Raw genomic sequence first — 16,654 nt, 5'->3', positions numbered from 1 at the left:
CAGGACATAGAAGTCCTTTAGGCAATGAACAACACCCTAAGTCCTCTGGCTGAATTCACCGATGCGCTCTCTGGAGAACTATATGTCAGCATATCCTCTGTGAAGCCGGTTCTCCACCTTTTTGAAATAACTGTTTTGGCTGTGCAAGATGATGACACACAATTCACAAAATCAGTGAAGTCAAACATCCTGACATATCTACAAGAGAAGTACAGTGATCCCCAAACTCAGGATCTACTCGACATGGCCACAACCCTCGATCCTAGGTTGAAGATGAACTACTTCAGTGAGGAGAAGAAAGCCACTGTTAGAGCAAGGCTGACAGACGAGATGACTGGCATAACTGTAGTTATGGTAAGATCATTTCCACATTTCAATACAATTGTCCTGTCCTGAACTGTTGTGATATAATGTTACTTAATATTTATTGGATTATTAATTATTTTCCAGCCAAATGCCACCCCAGCACCCCCCATGAAGAAGGGCCGAAAGACCCTTGGAAGTTTCTTCAAAACAGCACAAGGCAATGACGAGTCCTCTTCTCTAGAGCAAGCAGTGTCCACAGAGCTGGAGGCATATCTTCTGGCATGCAAGATCGACAGTGAAGATGACCCCTTAATCTGGTGGGGGCAAAATAGATCTGTATATCCACGGTTGTCTGTGTTGGTGAAGAAATACCTATGCATTCCAGCTACCAGCTCACCTTCTGAGCGGCTGTACAGTACAGGGGGCAACATTGTGACATGCCACCGTGCATCACTAAAGCCAGAGCATGTGGACAGACTTGTGTTTCTGGCCAGGAATCTTTAAATGCCATGTTCAGGGTCACATATAGGGTCATATGAGAGGCCTATGTTCCAAAGAAAAGATTTGTGTTTTATTGATGCTTATTTATGTTAAAGTTAAAGTTGGTTCAGTATACTCGTTTTTGATACTGCACTTTTTTTTTGTCATGGTTCATGTGTGCAATTAAAAAAAAAGAAAAAGTTTTTGTTATCTGTGAGAAAAAAAACCGTGGCAGAAAATCGTGATATCGATTCTAAGCAAAAACATCTTGATTCACATTTTTACCTGAATCGTGCAGCCCTACTTACGTCACAAGCGTATTTGATCTGTAAATCGCCTCTATAATGCTCCCGCTGCAGAATCCCGTTATTTTACACCACTACTCACCATGTGCACACTGCAAGAATATGGGCAGCATATTTTGAGGCTTGTTTATAACGTCTTTACTGAAGATTTCAGGGGTACAGTATACTGTTATGGTCGGCTCTCGGACCACAACAAATGCAGCAGCCACACACAGTGTGGAGAAGTAAAGTATATTTATTTAACAAAAATGAACAAAAACTAACGTCACACAGGAATGATTAACCTGTGTGACTCAAGAGGACCACATGTTATCCGAGGCACCCAGGGACACAGACTGGCCCAGCTTTTGTAAGGAGTGATTGATGGCAGCTGCCGTCAATCCCCAATCAACCTCCTTTCCCAACAGCCAATCCTGTAAAATAAAACATAACCCTGCATGGGGCCGTAACACCCCCCCCCCCCATAAAGACAGGGTCCCCACTGGATCCCTTGCCACCAACACCATGGTTGCTATAAACCTACCTCTCTATACACACACACACACACACCAACAGCGCAGCCGTCCAGACCCCCCACCACTTTATTCATTAAGCGCTGAAACGTAGCGGGTGCGTTACGCAATCCAAACGGCATGACACAGTATGAATACAGCCCAGACGGGGTAATAAAAGCTGAAGTTTCCTGTGCTCTCTTGGACAAAGGGACATGCCAATAGCCTTTCAAGAGATCAAATTTGCTAATGTACTCTGCCGCACCAACTTGATCAATGCATTCATCCATGCGTGGTAAAGGAAATGAATCTGGTTTAGTGACACTGTTAACCTTTCTGAATATTATCCGATTTCGGCACAAGCAAACAAGGTGAGGCCCAGCTGGAAGATGACGGCTCTGCTATGCCATTTTCTAACATATAACTGACTTCAGCATCCAAAAACTTACGCTCATCATGGTTAACCCGATAAAACCGTTGTCTTATCGACTCCGCATCTGCCACATCAACATCATGCTCCAAAACATTTGTACATGAAGGAACATCACCAAACAGACAGGGATACCCCTGTATAAGCCCCACTAGCTCAGTGCGCTGCGGCCCAGACAGATGATCCAAAACCCCATTTAAGTCTGCCAATACCTCAGAATTCTTAAGCCGACCAGTCAACAACGCCGAGTCACGGTTAGGCAACCCTTCCTCACAAAACGCTTCATCCTTAACTGTGTTAATAACACAAACAGGATGAGCGAACGCTGCAACTTGACCCTTCTCAGAAGACTCACGCTCATGATACGCCTTTAACAGATTCACTTGGCAAAGCTGATGTTTACGACGCTCTGGAGTAGAAATTAAATGATTTTGGTCGGACAGCTGCTTTATCACCGTATATGGCCCCATAAATTTGGCCTGAAAGCGAGAACTGACCAGCAGCAACAAAGCCAGAACCTGGTCACCCGGACTGAGAACACTAGGGGCGGGGAAAATAATTGATTCTTCGATGCATCGCGATCCTCGCTAGAACGATTCTGTCTCGATGCAGATAAATTAATAATCAGAATTAAAAAATATATATATATTTTTTTTTTTTGCCTGCTGCAACATTCTGTTTGCCAGAGAGGGATACTTTTTGTAATTTTAAAATAATTGAATTTATCTTCAGTGTGTAGTATTGGCCAATCTGATTTGTCTTGACATGATAGCGATTCAGCCTACGCATAGCATGCGCACAAACTCACAGCCAGACACAAGAACTCCTTCTAATTCAAGAGCAGCTTTTCCTTTAATGACATAGAAAAGATGGATTAGAAAGAAAATAAAACTGAAACCTATTTTTTGCATGCTTCCATATTGTGTTATAATCAGGGCTCCGAACAGTTCAAGGAACGAAAAGGAAAACCGAAAACAAACTGAATTTTACGAGGAACGGAAACGGAAACGAAAACCAAATGGTCTTCAACTGTTCCGGAACAGAAACGTTATTCCGAAATCCCCAAAACCGATTTATAACAGTTTTTTTTCGTTCTCTACATAGCCTATAAAATTTCACAAAAGCATAGCCTATTTCATGAAAAAATACAAATGTTGCCGCGTTCACTTCGCCGCCCGCTCAGCTCAGTTGTCAGAAATTCCCACCACCACCCTGGAGAGGCGATTTGGAAGCAACAGTTGCACTGAGCTCTATCTTCGACAAAGGTAATGTGAGCTAAATTAACCGAGTCCACTATATCGCCTTTGCATTGTTTCTTGTTGGTGGGCGTGCCCTTAACCTGCGTCCAAGTTTCATTGACATGATCAAACAGCCCGCCCTCTCCCTGATGACAGCCCTCACTGCTGTCTACAGCTATTTGATAAATGCTAGATTATAAAACACTTATTTCAAAAATCGAGTCAGACCGTCAATAACAATTAGGGCTGGCCCGAATGCCATTTTTCAGGCTTTGAATACTTTTTTTCCGAGCGAATATTCGAATACTCGTTCCAGAAAAATACACCATCAAAAACAACATTAATAATCCCTATATACTCCGATTTTGACAGTATCTGCATATTTTGTTGAAGATTTAATAGCTTTTGAACGTTAATTAGTAGGCCTAAGTAAGTTGGAGTTACTTAGTTTTTCCCCGTGGAAGCTGTCCTCTGCCATCTCAGCCCTTGCGGGAGCTTTTCAATTAATTCTGGAACGTGCATCTTTTCAGGGAATTTGTACAATAAATCCATAACAAATACCGAATATTGATTGTCTTATGTGTCCATATTATATCCATCATATTGACTGGGTATTCGCAAGACGCTCACGCTCTGCAGCAAGCCAGTCACAGTTGATTGGCTCGCCGCTGTAGAGCGAACGTAAACAAACAACTAAGCTAAGGTTAGCATTTCAATAAGCATTTATTTTCCTCCTGAGATCCCGCTAATGTTGTTATAAAGTAAAGGGAAACAAGATATCTATTCTTCCTCCACCTCTCTCGCTTCTCTGCTTGGTGTCGCTTATAGTTTGTCTCCCTCGCTCTGGTAACGTCACGTACGTGAAACAACGAAGCTCCGAATACTGATTTAAGCTTTGAATACTAATTTTCCCAACGAGTATTTGAGTATTCGAATAATTCGGGCCAGCCCTAATAACAATGCGGGACAACGTCTTAATTTGCGGGACGTGTACAAAGTAATGGAAATGAGGGACTGTCCCGCACAAAGCGACACATCTGGTCACCCTTTTATCAACCACAAAAATAGACTAGGCCCAATAACACTGCCGGAACGTTAAGAACGAACGTTATTTTACGTTCCGAACCGGTTCAGGGATGATATGTTGGTGGCGGAACGCAAGAACGAAAACGTTAAATATACCGGTTCCGTTCGGAGCGGAACGATTGAAAAATAATTTCGTTTCAAGCCCTGGTTATAATGCAAGCTGCATTGATTATTGCATCGTTCATAGAAAGTCATATTTCCCTATTTGTCATTTACAACGGATTGTTGGTCTGGGGACACAGAATCCCTAATGGGCCTGACCTCTCATTACATTAACAGTGACAGGGAAAGGAAACAAATTGTCCTCAATGTCAAAGCCATGTATGGCTCTCACACAGGTGAATCAGCGAGGTGTTCCTCAGTCTGCTGAGGCATTGGGCCATCGACAGAGATAGTCCTGCTTGTGCTTCGCGATAGTGGCGCCAATATGGTTAAAGGGATGAGGCTCACCAAAGTACCAGATCTCAGCTGCAGTGCTCACACACTTCAGCTGGTGGTGAATGATGGGATCAACAGAAGGGGTGGGTAAAAATATCGATTCAGCAATGCATTGCAATTCTTTACCCTGCAATTCAATATCGATTCAGCAATTTTCTGAATCGATTCAACCCCCTGGCCAGTGGGGGCACGGTGAGCAACACCCTCATGCGATTCGCGCAATACGGTCGGGGGCCGCACTCTACCATATCAACATGGCGACCGGGATGAGTAGCTGCTCCGTTAAGCCGCCGCCTTCAACCCTGAAAGCAGACGTGTGGATTCATTTTGTATTCCCGTGTAAACCTGGAACACAGGAAAGAGATAATCTATAATCTATATGCAAAGACATGCGGCCGCACAGTGTGGTCGAAAACTAGGGTTTTAAGAAGACGGTACACACCAGGGGTTGACACTAACGGTTGCCCGCTTGCCCGCTTGCCCGGGGCAAGTAAAAAAAATTTTTGGGCAAGTTGAGATTTTTTCTGGTTGCCCGAACGGGCAAGTGGATTTTGGGTGGATGTTGATATAAAAACTATTTATTCAAATGTTTTTAGAAACTGCAGAACAACCTTTTGTTCCGCAAAACCACACAAAATAGAAGTATTTGCAATTGATCAGTGCGCTGTCTTCTCTTCTCTCGGAAAGCGAGTTAACAGACACGCATCGCTTCAGTGCGAACATAGCCCCGCCTCCTGTCACTCACTCGCAGTGCAGTCTCTGGCAGTGCTAAAGCCAACACAGCTAGCATCTCAAGTGCAGCACCTCCGCGAACGGTTTAGGTAGAAGTTAAATGGAGTAGTGATGGAGGAGTGCAGTTTGGAAGTACTTTGGATTGAGGCAAATTATCAAGGAAAGTCAAGAACACGGTTTTGCGTTTCATAAATGTGCACATGCGCACAGCAATCTTTTTCACGAAATTGGACCCTCACAAACTACTGTATATATTACATGAAAGCTGAGCCTCCACTTATTCCAACAGTCCAAACCATATCATTCTGTGACTAAAACTCGCAAATAACAACTTAAGAAGAAACTTCCCCTTTTCTTTTAACAACCAAAAATGAAGTATTACCTTTGTGATTTTTGTCCACAAAGTTGATTCTGATCGAATAAAACCACCATAAACAGATTATCCAGTAGCTGGGCCAAATTTTGCAACTTAACATGGTGTTTTCAATCAATGAATAAGAGAAGGTTTCTTAGGAAATAGGTAAATTGCCTTCAATCAGAAAACATATTCTTCAGCGCAATCTAGTGGCCATATATTTATTTGTTTGGCTTGGTGCATTCGATTGCCCTGAACTTTAAATAGAGGTGTCAAGTGTCAAAATTGTAAGATATCTACCTTTATTTGCGTCTCATAGTAAGACAGCGCTCCCAACTGATACTGATAACTATTTCAGGTGGATATGTCATCTTCCACTTATGCTGTGTTCCATGGCTTTATTCACTTTAACCAAGTATTATCCCCATTGAATATTTCACTTGCACAACAATCTTTCTTTTGGCCCAAAGATGACATTATCGCCCTTGCAGTTGTGGAGATATAATCTATTTACTTTGGGTATGTTCTTTCCTGAAAAAAACTTTTCCCCTGATATCGAAAATGGTATCGAATATCGATCTTTTTCCAGGAATAGTGTTGAAGTTAGAAAATCCAGTATCGTGACTGACAACCCTACTAGAAACGCGATTGTGATTATTCACTTAGAGCTACAAGAAACTTGAAAGTTAAAAAAGACATATCTTTGCTACTACCTCTGACATTTAGTTATGTACATTTGCATCAAATCATGCAGGTCTACATATAACTTGGCGATAGCTTCAATAGGTTGCAACTGTGGACTGAAATCACTTCATGGCACGATGTGACCGCTCGATAAATAAGTAAACAAAGAGAAGTTTGTTATTTTTTAAACACATGTGTGGAAGCTAACATTCAGCTTCAGTCTGAGCTAGGATGATTTTTCTGAGCCCCCCCAAAACTAGGCCGGGTGCCTGGCAAAAAGAGGCCCGTTCACGATTCTGATTATAATTTGGGCAAGTGAACATCACATTCGGGCAAGTTGAACCTGACCTGTACTTGCCCGATGGGCAAGTGCTTTTGAAACCTTAGTGTCAACCCCTGCACACGCTCGAACCACGATACGTCATACCAACACGCAAATACATGACAGAAGTCGCCATTCTGAAGCTGTAGGCCGCGGTTGTGCAGTCGTTGAAATAGACAGAGTGTCTCTTACATGTGACGGTTGGACGTCGAGAGTAGGGCTGGGACGACGCGTCGACGTAATCGATTACGTCGACGCATAAATTACGTCGACGCGAAAAATGCGCGTCGATAAAAAAAAAAAAAAAAAAAAAAAAAAAAATTAGATGGGCGGCACCGGAGCGTAGTAGCAACGCGAGTGGCTCCCCAGACTTTCATAAGTGCAAGGCGCCAGGCACTCGTTCCTCTAAGTATGGGAATTATTCAATGTAAAAGGAAACGATTCCTTGATATGTCGTCTTTGCAAAATGACTTTCCATTCTAGCACCACGGCAATTCACCAGCACCTGAAGAGGCGCCACCTGGTAGCAGCTGCAGATGACCGAGCACCGTAGAATTGCATTACTTTGAACTTTTATTTTGGAATTTAAAGGCAATAAACATGTATTGAAATGTTAAGGAATTCATATTTTATGTAAATCAACATGTATAAATTGCTATTAGTCAATTAATGGGGAGATAATCGATAATCGAATCTAATCGAAATCGAATCGGACTGAAAAAATGAATCGTTAGATTAATCGATGCATCGAAAAAATAATCGCTAGATGAATCGTTTAAAAAATAATCGTTTATCCCAGCCCTAGTCGAGAGCGACGGACTCCTACGTAACTATTACCTCTCATTTCATTTCTAACGAGTGGGCACTAGTTTCACATGTTCTGCAGACTAGAGCCATGAACGAAAGCCACACAGGGATTAATATAGCAAACTTGTTGAAGGAGGCAATGAATGAATGGGGGTTAGGGGAGAAAGTGCACTCAAGAACAAACAGAAGTTGCTGGATCTCCCACAACAGAAACTAGCGACTGATGTACCAACATATTGGAACAGCGCATTAAAAATGCTGGAAAGATTTTTTGAGCAGCAACCAGCTGTGTCCGCTGCACTATATTCCCCTGAAGTACGAAAACAGGAAGTGGATCTGTGCACCCTTACAGAGGCAGACAAAACAGCAGCAGAGGACGTTGCACATGCTCTGAAGCCACTGAAGAAAGCCACCTTGGTGATGTCTCAGGAAGGTACCCCTACTCTGTCTGTCATCGCACCCCTTAGAGCCAAACTTCTGGAGGAAATGCAACTGACCCCCAATGAAGGAGATTAAATCTGCAGTGCACCAGGATCTCCAAAAAAGGTATTTATTGTTCTACATCATGACATTATTTGGCCTGTTTTATTCAGTTTGTTTTGTACAGTAACTATACACTACAAACTCATTTTAATTAGAATTTCATGATGAGGGGGACATTTTTTTATTGTAATGTGAATTTATTTTTATTTTCAAGGTACATTGGCCTAAAGGATGAACTCTTCCTAGCTTCAGCTCTAGACCGGCGCTTCAAGGCCCTGCCTTTTCTGTCTGATGAGTGAGGAAATCTTCGCCCATCTCACCACTATCACTGATGCATTAGCAACTGAGAAGGACTCCAAGTACAAATGTATATTGAATGAAGGTGATGACTATGTGTGCAACTGTGCACACAGAATATTTTTGTTTTTGTCTTAATATGCAGTTAGCTCTGGAATTATTTGAACACTGGCACTTTTGATTTTATTGAAAAGTTCTATCATACACTCCCACAATGGATTTGAAACTAACTGCATAACTATTGCAATATAAAGCTTTTCTTTAAATTAATGTGATTTATTTACTTTCACAACCGGGTGGGCCAATAGATGCAGCAGACAGTGAGGCAGGTAACGTGCTGGAGCAGCAGGCAGAACCAGCTGATGACTGTGGACCCCAATCAAAGAAAACAAGGGACTCCTGTGCTTTGGCTGATCGCGACCGATTCGTTCACAACGAACGAATCCCGAACGTGAACGACAAGAACTGGTTCCCCAAAACAAGAAGAACTGGTTCTTTGATTCTTTTTTTTTTAACATAAAACAAAAATATGGTCACGTAAATAAAATATACAAACGAACAGAGCTTCGTCTCCCCGCGACCTTATATCGATTGAGTCTACAACGTTCTCAAAGATTCAGCCAATGAGAGGTAGCAATGGTGTTGCCATGGCACCTGGGTAAACAAATGACAAGGTGGTACCGTCGAATTTGCGCGCTTTCTCTGTCTGACGTATCTTGGGTCATACCATTCGACGTGGGGCCACTCGTATATCCCCCTACATTTCCGAAAATAGACTTGACCTCCATCTGTTTATTGGATAAACGCATTTCCCAATCCCTGGAGTCTTTGCTCCATTCCACGTCAATTCAAGAACAAACAAAGAAATTAAACTGCAGTTCGTATTTTTTATTTATGACCATGAAAGTTCTGTAATGCCTGAATAATGAAGAATTAAATGTAAAGTAAAAAAAAATTATAAATATAAAACCATGAATGACATATAGAGTAAGCAAGTGGTATAAATATTGGTGGGACGTTTGGTTATACTATATAGTATATCTTGTGGATTTTCACGGGGGGTAGAGCCTAGAAGTGGCTTAAATTATGGGCCGTCTCGCGGGGGGGGGGGGGGGGCAGACACCTGTGAGATTCCCGGTCAAATGACGTAATCTGACGTAACGAACAAATCAAAACGAACGAATCAAACAAACAAATCGTTATAGTGAACTGAACTGAAAGAACTTCCCGGAAAAGAATCATTTTGCCCATCCCTATGGGGAACACATATGCTCCAGTAGCAGTGTCCAGAACCACAAGGGAAAAAGTTTTAGACGAGGTGATGAGGTACACAGAGGTAAAGTCACTGCCACTCTCCACCAATCCACTCAACTGGTGGAGAGAACATGAGGGGGAATACCCCCTTTTGTCATGCCAAGCAAAACGATACCTTTGTATCCCAGGTACTAGTGTACCATCTGAGAGGATCTTCTCAACAGCTGGTGATATTGTCAAGGCCCAGCGAAGTGCACTTAATCCTGTAGACCAGCTGATTTTCTTAAACAAAAATCTACATGTGCACATCTAGTATGTAACCAGAAGGCATCTGGTTCTTATGTGTTTTGTGAGCTCAGAAGAAAGAAAAAACATGATTTAAGTTTATGTAGGCCTACATTACATTACATTTGATACAGCATTGTAATGTTTTTATTTATTTTTTACTTTTGTGCTGATGTTTTATTTTTGCACATCTAGTATGTAACCAGAAGGCATCTGGTTCTTATGTGTTTTGTGAGCTCAAAAGAAAGAAAAATACATGATTTAAGTTTACAAAGGCCTACATTACATTTAATACAGCATTTTTTTTGCCACTTTTTTTTCTTATAGTTATACTGGTATTGTGCTAATGTTTTATTTGTTACCAGAAATGAAGGCACCTGGTTCTTATGTTATTATTTTTCAAAGATGTGCTGATGTTATGTTACAATTTCCAGCCCTGTACCCAGGCTGTTTTAAGGCATGAAATTAAATAAATAATTGTTTAAAAATATATATATTTTACTCCTTCTTGTGTATTTCTACTTGATACTGAATCGATATCGAAGCATTTCAATCAATATCGAATCGATATCGAATCGTGACCTAATGAATCGAAATCGAATTGTGAGATTCTTGACAATACCCAGCCCTAATCAACAGCCAGCGAGCAGTGATGGACATCGTTGCAAAATTAAAGTCTTCTGCTACCCATTTCAACCATTCGATACTGGCCAAACAGCGTTTGAAGGCCATTCAAAAAGATTTGGACCTCCCCGAACACAGAATAATCCAGTCAGTGCCAACACGCTGGAACTCCACTCTTCACATGATGGAGAGCATGCTTGAGCAGAAGCGGGCACTTACCGTATATGCAGGGGAACATTGAAAGATTAATACTTTAACAGCAGATCAGTGGACTCTTGTGGGCAATTTGATTGAAACACTGAGCCCGCTTGAACAGATAACACGGGAAATTAGCAGATCAGACTCATCAATATCATGCATAATTCCCAGCATCACCATCCTAAAAATGCTACTTGAAGTCGAGGGTGCAAAAACAAGGGGCATCAAAACACTCCCCAACACTATGCTGAACAGTTTAAAGGCAAGGTTTGAAAACGCAGACAAGACCAAATGCTTGGTCCTTGCAACATTGATAGATCTGCGTTACAGGGGTCATACCTTGGCACCGGAAGCACTGAGCAATGCAAAGGCTTGGATAACGGCAGAGCATGCCGCTCTGTCTGAGGCTGAGAAAACGGAAAAGGGCTTCCTCAGAAGATCAAGGCCCAGATCCAAAACGGATAAGGGTGGAGGAAGAAGTGGAGGAAGACCCCAGTCTGACATGCTTGAAAAGATGTATGCCAACCTTCTGAGGGCACACGGACCAACCACTCACCAGCTGAATCAATACCTACAGGAGCCGTTGATCGACAGACAGACGGGCTAACCACTTGAATGGTGGAAACAAAATGCATCCCACTTTAACCTTCTGGCACCAATCGCCAGAAGATTTCTCTGTCCGCCCCCCTCCTCTGTTCCCAGTGAGAGGGTATTCAGAGAGGTCAGCCAGATATACGAGAAAAAGAGAAACAGGCCGATGGGAGCAAATGCAGAGCGTCTCCGTTTCCTCCATTATAACCTGCAGCTCCTAAACTGGGAGTATTAAGCACGTTTAGTGAGGGGTGTGTGGGTACTCTTTTTTACTTGTTCTACCGCACCTGTTTTTAATATTTGTTAAATTAAGCACATTCAGTGAGGGGTGTGTGGGTAAAGAGTATTGAAAGTGGGGCAATGTGAATATTATGCACAATTCTTATATGCACAAAAAGTTGTTATTTGTTCTGTATTACTGTTTACATTTTCCTGATATTCTTGTTGCCACTGTGTGCAATAGTGTCATTATTTTATTTATGCATATATATTTATTTTCAGATTTCTTTTTTTTTTTTACTTGTTCTACCTCACCTGTTTTTACTATTTGTTAAATATTGTTTTTTATATTGAAGTTCAATACATGTTCCTTTTTTTAAATTGAGACTTGTAACATTTGTTATCAGTGTAATTTTTATGATTGAGGGAGCAAAAGCAGTATCGGCTCAAAATATTGTCTTAGAGCACGCACAACAACCTTTGTTGTTAACGTACGCAACGGGTACGCCGCTGGATATCTTGTGTTTTTGCACATAACAGTCAGTAAGTACTCCGCACCAGACTTTGAAGGAGGAAGCGGCCCCACACAATCAATTATTAAGTGCTCAAACGGCTGATCAATAGCTGGAATTGGATACAATGGTGCCACTTTAATGGTCTGATTGGGTTTTCCGGTTAACTGGCAAGTATGACATGTTTTGATGTCATCAGCAACATTATTCTCAACACAGGGCCAAAAGAAATGCCTCAAAATGCGGTTGCATGTTTTAGAAACCCCCATGTGACCGGACTCATCGTGTGACACCCTCAAAACTCTTTCGCGAAATGTTGCTGGCATGATAACCTGGTACACCGGATCGCCAATACCCCTTTCGCCATGCGGTACCCACTTGCGCAATAAAACGTCATCCTGGATGAAATATCCCTGCGCATAATTTCCTACCTCTCCTGGAGGAAGCACGGACTGAAAAAGCTGACTGTTCAGCAAATACACGGTCCCCGCACACATCATTACCCAGTACCACCGCAATGCCCTCAAAAGGCAGAGCCGGCCGCAGTCCCATTTCTACTTCCCCAGTAAACAATGCATTATGCAACACAAGCCTATGTACCGGCACAAAAAAGGTAGACATCTCCATGCCTAAAACTGGCAAAACACTTCCTGCATCAGTCTCCTCAGAAAATGGCAACACGGACGACAGGATAAACGAATCAAAAGCCCCCGTGTCCCGCAATACAATCACTGGCACTTGATCATTACGACCAACCAAAGAGACATGCCCATTAGACATGAAAGGCAAGTAGGGCTGCAAAGCAGGATCAGCTGCGATTGCATCTGGCAACTCACCCCCTTCCTGGTCTGGCATTCTACCTGGTACCGGGCCCTTTGCCTTGCCTGAAATCCGATGAGCACATGCTACTGGTCTCTCCTGTGTACCAAGGTGCCTGCCACGAGCCTGGAGCACCGCACAGTTTTTTTTCCAGTGACCCCTTCTGTGACAAAAATGGCACACATCGTCAAACTCACGGCTGCCACGATCACCTCTCAAACCTGGAACAAAACCTCCACCTGAACGCCCAGAGAAATACCCCGCCTGACCATTTTCCCTATCAAACCCTAAACGGTGAGCGCGGGGACCAATACTTTTGTGCGTCAGCCAGTATATAGCTTCTGCCGCAGTCTTTACTTTTTGTTCTGAGTTCCTAAATTGTTCCAGCGCCATTACAGTTTTTTTCAGTCGCTAACAAGCGTTTTTCTAAACAGTAGTCACATTTTCAAAACTCTGAACACGATTAGCACAACATCGGTCCTTTGTGGCCATACCATTCACACATTTCATGTTGTTTTCACACAATATGCAGTCAGTGAACACATTTAGATAATGTTTACATTTTAACAGACAAGCTATACCTCCAAACAAAATTATGGATTGTTTTTGTATTATTTACAAATGTTAACACACAACATCCCACAATTGCAAACACAATATTCCAAACCTTAGATACAGTACAAAAACCTCTGCTTCTGTAATACAGTAATATCAGTTCTAAAACAATATATCTCAGCTGATAATAAACAAACAATTGCATAATTGACACACAGTTGATGTATGTTGGTTATATTGGGTCAACCACAGCGGATTCCACTCTGGCTTACAATCAATGGCATTACTAAAAGGAGGACTTTGAGGAGTGATGTTTTTGGAAACAGAAACCGAAAAAGATGCCTGTACGAGGAAGAGTTAGAGCAAGGGGCCCAGGGAGAAGAGCAGGCCCAGTGAGAGGAGCAGTGAGAGGTGTAGTAGTGAGAGGAGCAGGAGTAGTGAGAGGAGCAGGAGTAGTGAGAGGAGCAGGAGAAGTGAGAGGAGCAGGAGTAGTGAGAGGAGCAGGAGTAGTGAGAGTTGCAGGAGAAGTGAGAGGAGCAGGAGTAGTGAGAGGAGCAGGAGTAGTGAGAGGTGCAGGAGAAGTGAGAGGAGCAGGAGTAGTGAGAGGAGCAGGAGTAGTGAGAGGAGCAGGAGTAGTGAGAGGAGCAGGTCCAGGGAGAAGAGCAGGCCTAAGGAGAGGGCAAGGTAGAGGTATAAGAATGCGTGGTGGTGGCATTTTAAGGGCTACAAGGGCAGTGGTGAGTGATGGAATTTGTGCCACTATCATTGACCATGTGATAAACCACGGTCTTTCACTAAGGGAGGCTGGTGAAAGAGTACAGCCCAATTTGGGGCGGTCAACGGTTGCGTCAATTAAACGCATCTTTCAACAAACCAACAGGTAAGTTTGCATTTTACATGGATTGTTTCTATTCTCACTTGACTTGACAATGAGGCCATACAGTAATGCATATGTTGATTTTTTTTGTCCCTCAAAAGAATGCAACGTCTTCCTCCCTCTGGGGGAAGAGGTAAGCTCCTTAATCATCAACAAGAGCTTGCCATAGTAGATATGGTTGTTGCAAATAACGCAATTAAACTGCATGAGATTCAAAGCAGAATTTTGGAGGACCAAGAGATATTTCACAATATCAATAGCATCAGCCTCGCAACCATTACGCGGACATTGTCCAAACACAGAGTGCGGATGAAACAGCTCTACTGTTCCCTTTGAGAGGAACAGTGAGCGAGTCAAGGTGCTACGACAACAATATGTCCAGGTATAGTGTGTATATTCAATTCAATGTACAGTTCTATAAGCTTTGCACTTTTCAAGTAGGTAACCTACTCAGTAATAGGTTACAGTACTGTATGGTATATAGTACTATAATGGCATGATTTACATACATTTTGTTTCAGAGAGTTATGGAATTGGAGGCCAACCAGGCCCCTCATGAATTCGTATACGTGGATGAGGCAGGATTTAATCTGGCCAAAAGGCGTCGACGTGGAAGAAATGTCATTGGAAAAAGGGCCACAGTTGATGTTCCTGGACAGAGAGGGGCAAATATCACTATGTGTGCAGCAATTTCAAATGCAGGATCACTCCTCCACAAATGTCAGGTTGGACCTTACAACACCGAGCGCCTCCTTGCTTTTCTCGATGATCTCCACCAGCGCCTGGTTCCAGAGCAGGATCAGGAGGGTGAAAACAGGAGGACCTTCGTTATCACCTGGGACAACGTGGCCTTCCATCACTCACAAGCAGTTACAGCATGGTTTGAGGTCCACCCAAGACTGATTCGTCTATTTCTTCCACCCTATTCACCTTTCCTCAACCCCATAGAGGAGTTATTTTCTACATGGAGGTGGAAAGTCTATGACCATCAGCCACATGACCAGTTGTCCCTCCTTGAAGCCATGGATGCTGGCTGCAGGGACATCACAGTTGATGATTGTCAAGGGTGGATCAGGCATTCCAAGCGGTTTTATCCAAGGTGTATCGCCTTGGATAACATCAGATGCGATGTGGATGAAAACTTGTGGCCTAACCCTGAAGATCGCAGGGATTAGATAAAGGAATTTTGTGCTTTTTTTTAGTTCTCCCTTTTTACTGGGCTTTTTGGTTCATGGATATTTTGTTAACTTTACAGTAAACAATACTGTAAAATGTTTTCTGTTGTATCATACTGTAAACAGTATTTCTACTATACCTCCTGTAGTAAACAGTAAAGAAAAAAAAACTGATTCGCTTTTTACTGGAATGCTTTTGAATGTGAACATTACATGAGGATATACAGTACAGTTCCCAACCAAAAAATTTGGCGTAAAAAACAGTGGATTGCATGTTTTGCATGCAAATACCTGTAAAACTGAAACATAATAGTCTATGCAGTTTTTGTAATGTCCACAATAGCCAGTATTTTGAAACCTGTTGTACTTTGATTGGCTGCATGTTCCTTGTGAAGTGAAAACAAGAGTTATTCTTTGAAAGAATAATTTCATTTTGAGTCAGATGTCCAGTGTTTTGGTAAAGTTAGTGTGTGCAGAGAAAGATGTCTTCTATTTTGAAATGAAGAGTTAGTACATAGTTAACAAAATGTGCTTTTGAGAAGAAAATTATCTATTTGGCCAATTGTGTTTTGTAGGTGTAAGTCTGTGTTAAGAGTTTAGAAAAAGTATTTTAAGTATAGGTAAGCGCTCGTTAGCGACTGAAAAAACTGTAAATTACACAAATCATCAACCCAAGATGCTGCACACCAGCGAGTGAAGTGAGGACCCAAATCACGGGCAAATTCCAGGTAAGACCTATCTCCCTTTTCCCAATATCTAAAACGCTGACTATATGCTTCGGGGACTAACTAATACACTATGAGCACCGCATTAGGGTTGGGCGATGTCCAGGAAATAGCCGATCGACGATATTGAAAGCAAAACATTGTGATGGCCAATGGCATCGGCAGGGTTGTTGTTGTTGTTACCGTATTTTCCACACTATAAGGCGCACTTAAAAGCCTTTAATTTTCTCAAAAAAACACAGTGCGCCTTATAATCCCCGTCCACACGGAGCCGAAACGGGCGAAAACGATCCGGTTTCGTTTTATGCGGTTCAGGGATATCTCCGTAAAGACGGAGTCGCTTCGAGCTGTAGAAACACTGTAGTA

At 42.4% G+C, this 16,654-nt stretch overlaps 1 pseudogene; it reads left to right on the top strand.

Annotated features, from left to right (window-relative positions):
- The first annotated feature begins 243 nt into the window (after positions 1–243).
- On the top strand, positions 244–11,422 carry LOC130385939 (zinc finger BED domain-containing protein 4-like; annotated as a pseudogene).
- Positions 11,423–16,654: the final 5,232 nt, after the last annotated feature.

This window comes from Gadus chalcogrammus, chromosome 7 (genome assembly GCF_026213295.1).
Source record: "Gadus chalcogrammus isolate NIFS_2021 chromosome 7, NIFS_Gcha_1.0, whole genome shotgun sequence".
Classification (NCBI taxonomy): Eukaryota; Metazoa; Chordata; class Actinopteri; order Gadiformes; family Gadidae; genus Gadus; species Gadus chalcogrammus.
Note: the sequence above shows the minus strand (reverse complement) of the source record. Positions and strands in the feature narration are given on the sequence as shown.